General features: G+C 46.8%; 1 long non-coding RNA gene across 1 annotated transcript in view; it reads right to left on the reverse strand.

Moving 5' to 3' along the window:
- Positions 1-4,802: 4,802 nt before the first annotated feature.
- LOC143272066 (uncharacterized) overlaps positions 4,803-6,742 on the reverse strand; it is an 11,909-nt gene continuing 9,969 nt past the window's right edge. The window contains exon 2 of the long non-coding RNA XR_013049467.1: positions 4,803-6,719. This is a non-coding gene — a long non-coding RNA (uncharacterized LOC143272066). The remainder of the gene's footprint in view (positions 6,720-6,742) is intronic.

Consider the following 6,742-nt stretch of genomic DNA (forward strand, 5'->3'; position numbering starts at 1 on the left):
CCATGGCTTAATAGGAATGAGGTCCATGCTCCAGATGTCCTCTTTTTCTTTTTGGTACCCGTGATACTTTGTATCTACTAGGGCTCCTGGCATACTTCACAGTGGTGCTCCATTGTCCGGTGCCTGCTTCCTGACAAGACTGGAAACTCACCAGGGCTGAGGAGTAGAATTTATTTACATGCCTACCACAGTGCATAAGTCATTAACATGAACAGCAGTCATTTGCGGAATGAAATGATTTTAAGCTAAATTAATTTCTCTGTCATTATAAAGGTGAGACAAATTGTAAGAGCAAAACTCACTTGTGTCTTAGGAAAGCTTTGCTTTGCAGCCGGGAAAGCTAATTTACTCTTAAAGGATTTACACTCAAAGGATGAGTGTTTAGCTATGTGTGGCATATTTAACTAAAACTGGGCCAAAAAAGGAAAAAAAAAAAAAGCATTTGCATGTACACGTTAGGAACCATTCAAAAGACTTTAAGAATATGAACTCACTGAATTTTCATACCAACCTTTGGATGGGGACATTATCACATCCACTCTGCATACAAGGAAAGAAAGTGCCATGAAGGAAATTAAGGAACATGAAGTAATTTAGTTAAGATTATAAATCTTATAATCCTATATAGAGGCAAAGCCAGGATAGAGCTCAGGCAGCCTGGCTCCATGACACACACCTTCTAGTTAAGCAGAGTGGGGGTAGCATATTGCTAAACAGCCTTCCGAGGAATGGGTGCAAATGGCAAGATGAGCCAGGAGAAAGGATGGGGACAGCCTCCGCCCTTTGCATTGTTTCCCTTCGCATAAAGCTATCTTCACAAATAATCAGACTTTTCTAAGCACAGCTTGACACACAAAGTGCGGGATCGACAGGCAGGTGGGGTTATGCTTCCAAGCTAATCCTTGAGTGAGTTTCAGCAGACACAGCTTTGGAGTCACTTTTTAGCCACTGGGTCTGGGCCTAATCTGTTACTCCATCACCCTCCATGCCTCAGTGCCCATATGGCGACTGACTTATTCCTTCTTAGTTCTGTTTCCACACCCTAAGCGTGGCCTGAGCAGTGTGATATTAAGGTATGCACAGTCTTTGTGGGGCCCCGCCTGGCATCTCCCATGGTCGGATTCTGGAATGGCTAACTTGACTCTTCTTCCAGAAGCCTTACTCTGGTATCCTTCCAAGGCGTGATCGCATTATGATCAAGGTGGGTCCTGCCTGAAACCCACCAGCACATTCATTTGCAGATATCTTCCAGATACCCTCGGTCTCGTTGTGCTTCTGTGAACTTCCACAGGGAGGAAACAAGCAGCCCTACCCTTGGTCCCTGCCTTTCAGCGGTTGCATATGTACTAGAGAAACGAGACTGCCTCTGGGAAGCAGTTACCAGAAAAGATGACCATCTGTAATGAACGACCGAATCACACAGTCATGTTGTGAAGCATGGGAGGTCAGAAATTGTACACATTAGAGTGTCCTGAAGAAAATCACAAAATGTCACAGTGAGGGGATACAACTGCCCCCCCTCCTTAGCATAGAGAACATAAGCCACTCTGGAGATAAGGATAGAGGATAAGGACAATGGGAAGTTACAGGAGAAAAGACATCAAGAGGCATAAAGTATCATCGACCAAGACAAAGAGAAAACAGAAGCAGCCTCCACCCAGGAGAAGGACATGAGCCAAACAGCCTATTCTGCATCAAGCTTGGGGGCTGCAAGTGAATTCTGCTTGCTGTTCAAGTACTGCCATTTGCTAAGTGAGTACCTGGTCTTCTCAGAGTGGCTGCTTAGCCACCCCAAACATGCTGACAGAGAGCAGTCCTCAGAAGATGATGGCAAGATGCCCATGGGCATGAAAGTTACTGAGGTGTGAAGACCTCAGTACATCAGAGCCATCGGATGAATCATTTTTCTGGGAAAGCAATACAAAGTCCTATTACTGGCCTCACTGACTCCTTGTGTCTGTTTGGGTGGTTTTTGGTGGCTCAACGAAACTACCTAGAGAGCTCCTGCTGCCCCCAGGTGTGGACTTCTTTCCAGGAATGTGAGGAGCCTGATGGCCTCCTTATTTCCTGGTCCCATGTACGAACCAGCAGCTGCTCTGGAAGACAGACAGTGGTGCTGTTCTTCCAAAACACCTGCATTGTTTCTTAATGAGCTTATTTGATAGGATAATGTCACACTCGGCTACAGCTCTTTGGAGAGGCTGAGGATAATGCCAGAAGTTGGAGGAAATGAGTTCCTGGCTCTACCATACACCAACTAGGTGACCTGAAGCAAATAACGTAACCTCTTTGGGCCTCAAACAGCTAAGGTCCATTTTGATCCAAGTATTTTATGAGCCCAAGAAGACAGCTAGTATAAGAAAACATAGATGGGCCAGAGGTTAGAATTTTCAGTTCTCAGCCTTAATAGTTATGCAGCTCTGGGAAAGTTATCCAATGGCTCCAAGCCTCAGTTTTATATATATACATATATATTATAATGAGGGAAATAAAAGTACATACAATAAAATAAAGTAATTGGAAACAGGCCAGATATAATACATTTGCTTTGCTGTACACTGGTTGCTTTCCTATTCCCCTTATCTCTGGCGACCAAGAAAACCAACTAACCATACAAAGTAAGTCTTTTTTCCTTCCTTCCTCTTCTATCTAATGCTTTTTCCTGAGCATCTCTAAAAATCCAGGTCCAGAGTTAGGTTCTGGTGTTGCTTGGGTGAACATGGTTTATCAGGTTGTTCGGTTCCAGAATCTTCTAGGATGCTTTGTGGAGGAGTTATCATTTTGGCTAAGGCACTACTGTGTGTATGTGTGTGTGTGTGTGTGTGTGTGTGTGTGTGTGTGTGTGTGTGTGTGTGTGTGATGGATGCATGGTTGGATGGATGGATGGATGGATGGATGGATGGATGGATGGATGGATAGGGCAGTCTTGGGTGTCATCCTTAGAAACACTGTTTGCTTCTTTTGAGACAAGGTCTCTCACTAGCCTAGAGCTCACCAATGAGGCTTGGGTGACTGGCCCACAGGTCCCAGGGATGCCCTTGCCTCTGCCTCTGCCTCCTCAGTGCTAGGATATAAGCATATGCCACACACCTGGCTTTTGCACATGGATGCTAGGGATCAAACCTAGGTCCTCGTACTTGCACAGAAAGTGGTTTAGCCACTGACTCATCCCCTTAGCTCCAAGATACAATGATCTTAATTATAACTAATGTATGTCTTCCCCCAAAGACTCTTGAGGCTACAGTATCAGGACTATATTTGGCCTGGTGAATCTGGGACCTACAGACCTTTAGGTCCCTAAAGTAGACAGTGGCATCCATGGAACTTCTGTTTTATTTGGAAAATACCCCGTTGTTCTCAGAAGGGCAATTCAGGGGTTCACAGAATTCCCTTCTTGGCTTCCCAGCTCTGTCTCTGTCTGACCCTGCCTACCAGGCATAGCCTTGAACTCTTGGAAAGGCAAACGAGTGGATGTTTGTCCCTACCAGAAGTTGACAGGGATCACAAGAAACTTGTAACCCTACCCCAGCTGAGCCACAGAACCCGAGCCACGGGCTGAGTTAGCCATTTCGCTTGGCTCTGACATCTGAGCCACTGGCAGCCACTAGCTCACCTCTGAGGAGCAGTGACCTATGGAGCCACCTGGACCAAGCCTGGGAGTGTTTGTGTTCCTTTGGAGGAAGCCTGGACCATCTGCCCATCCACAGTTGAATGCTGGGAACTGTTCTTTTATGGGGGGGCAGGCAGGTCTTCTTTTCAGAGAGGCGCATTAAGCATAAGGGTTATACATTTGTTTTTTTTCCTGTTTCTATTAAAAGAATACATTGCTCCCTTCTTTGATACAAAGGAGTTGAATGAGGAGGTCAAGCAATCTCAGTCATGCTGAATGAAACCATGGATCTGCCTTCATTTATTTTTTTTTTTTGGTTTTTCGAGACAGGGTTTCTCTGTGTAGCTTTGCGCCTTTCCTGGAGCTCACTTGGTAGCCCAGGCTGGCCTCGAACTCACAGAGATCCGCCTGGCTCTGCCTCCCGAGTGCTGGGATTAAAGGCGTGCGCCACCAACGCCCGGCTTCTGCCTTCATTTATTTATTCCTTTATTGCATGCACGTGTGTGCCTGCAAGTACGCGCCCTCAGATGCATGGGAATCTCTGCATGCACGTTTGTTGAGGCCAGAGGTCTCTGTCAAGTGTCTTCCTTTATTGCTTTCCAACTTATAGTTTGAGACAGGGTCTCTTGATGAAACTGGAGTGCACTGGTTTTGCTAACCTGACAGGTCAGCAAGTTCTAGGCATCTCCCTGTCTCTTCCTTCACAGCTCCAGGATTAAGGGTGCATGCCATTGGGTCTGGCTTTTATGTGGGTGCTGGGAATCGAACTTGGCTCCTCAAGCTTTTTTTGAGTCACTTTAATGACTGAGCCATCTCTTTAGCTCTATTTGTTGTCTTAAACTGGAAAATGATTTTATCTAGGATATAAGAGCTCTTTTACTACGACGACGACTACTACCTTCTCATCTATTACAGTCTGACCACAGTTTCCCCTCCCTCCCCTGTCCCTAGTTTCTCCCTTTCATCTCTCCTTTCCCCCAGATCCATGGCTCTTCCATGTCACCTCATAAGAAAGGAAGCCTCCCAGGGGCGGCCACTGAACACAGCATAATATGCTACAATAAGACCGGGCACATACCGTCATACCAAGGCTGGATGAGGCAACCTAGTAGGAGAGAAAGGGTCTCATAAGTAGGCAAAAGAGTCAGCAAACCTCCCTTCCCACTGTTAGGAATCCACAAGAACACCAAGCTACGCAGCCATAACATATATGCAGGGGACCTATGTCAGACCCCCACAGGCTCCCTGATCTCAGTGAGCCCCTGTGAGTCCCAGTCAATTGATTTTGTGGGCCTTGTTCCTTTGGTGTCCCTGACCCCTCTGGTTCTTCCAATCCCTCCTCCTCCTGCTCTGCAGGACTTCTGGAGCTCTGCCTCGTGTTAAGCTGTGGGTCTCTGCATCTGCTCCCATCAGTTGCTGGATGAAGTCTGTCTGATCTCCTTGATGAGGATTCTGCTAGGCTCTGGTCCCAGAACACTCTGCAGGCAGGACAAACCATAGGTTGAAGGTTTTGTGGCTGGGTTGGGGTTCTAAACCTTCCGCTTGGGGCCTTGCCTGGTCACAGAAGATGGCCAATTCGGGGGCTTTCTTTTTTTCACCCTCTTTCTGACCTTCCTTCTCTTTTTTCTCATCCTTTTGCCCTTTTCTTCTTCCTTGTGATCCTCTAGGATGGTGTGCATGTACCTTGCTTGAGTTTGGATGTGAAGGTGCTTTATTACAGAGCAGAGGGAGACAGGGAGGCAAAGAAGAGGCCCAGCCCAGCAGACAATGCCCCGAGCTGGAAACCACCCCACCAGCAGCCAAGCCCCTGTTTTGTCATGGAAGTCACTGGCTGCAAGGGCCTCATTTGGGCATGGGGATTTGCACTCTGAGGACAGTTGCTCTCTCCCAGGGCAATGGTTCTTGTTTTCCCATGAAAATTCAGGCTGCCAAAATTGATAGTTTTTCACAGCTTGCCTGACAGGTACAATTGTCGCCTGGAACAGAATAAAGAGACAATGCAAAGTAGCTCCTCTAAGCTGCCTTTAATTGGCTCTTCAAGTCACTTTCCCGAGATGGATTAATCACACTGAGACACAGTATGTCAGCGCAGCTCATAAAACCTGCTTCCTCCCGATCATTTTCCAGGGCCAAGAGAGAGATATGTAGTATGGCTTTTGGTCCTTATGTAAAGTCTTGTTACAAGATTTTACAGAGACTGGCTGATGGGCCACACCCAGCCAGGTTTTGGCACAGTAAGTCCAGTGGACAGGTGCGAGTGAATCCCAGAGGTAGGTTTAAGTGCATATGAAATTCTTTCCACTTTCGAAAAGACGACAGGACCCCTCCCTCTCCCTAAACCACTATTCTGCTGGCAGGAGGTTGTATTATGCAAACTCTTGCCTGGAGCTCTGTAGAGATTCCCATTAAAATTCTATTTCCTATTTAAGGACACTTCTGTGTGAGTATTGATCACTGGACCAGGGCCATTTCAGCGCTAAAAAGCCTTCCAAGTGCACCGACTGTCCTTCCCCAAAGCAAATACGCACGTCTGAAGAAAGTCATTGGCTGTGGCAGTTTTAATTTTTGGTGTAAAGCTCGGTTACTTGGAAGGAGAAAACCACGGAGGCACAGCATCCATGAAGAATTTAAGGCCAAAATCAAATCAAATCAAATCAAATGTGCACGAGTTAGTCTTAAACACTCGATGGTATGCAAATTCACACCCCTGTTCATGTAAATCACTCTAATGAGAATTGGTTTTAAACAGCCAGACGAGAGCGGCTTTTCTCTGTTTGCTTCCTAGTTTGAGAGTGCGAGAGATGGACAGGTACTTGGATGACTTTGCCAGGACTTCTTTGGGATGCCAGGATGGCTGGGGGATGGGGTGAGAGGTGGGAAAGGGTGAAGGATGGAAGGGAGGGGCATCTGGGCTTGATGGTCTGCTTGGTGGCCGTGGCTTCTACAAGGCTTCAGTTTAATCCCTCTATGGCTGTGATATCACGACAAGTGCCTGTGTTCTAGAAGCAGACCGTGGCTGCATGTTGGAGGGTGGCGGTTCCTTGCTGGCTCTCCTTTACTGATCACCTGTAGCTTTGTGATGAATGGATCCTTTCAACTCGGCTGCTTCCTTTTGAGAGAGAGAGAGGACAG

The sequence above is a fragment of the Peromyscus maniculatus genome, chromosome 1, assembly GCF_049852395.1.
Source record: "Peromyscus maniculatus bairdii isolate BWxNUB_F1_BW_parent chromosome 1, HU_Pman_BW_mat_3.1, whole genome shotgun sequence".
Classification (NCBI taxonomy): Eukaryota; Metazoa; Chordata; class Mammalia; order Rodentia; family Cricetidae; genus Peromyscus; species Peromyscus maniculatus.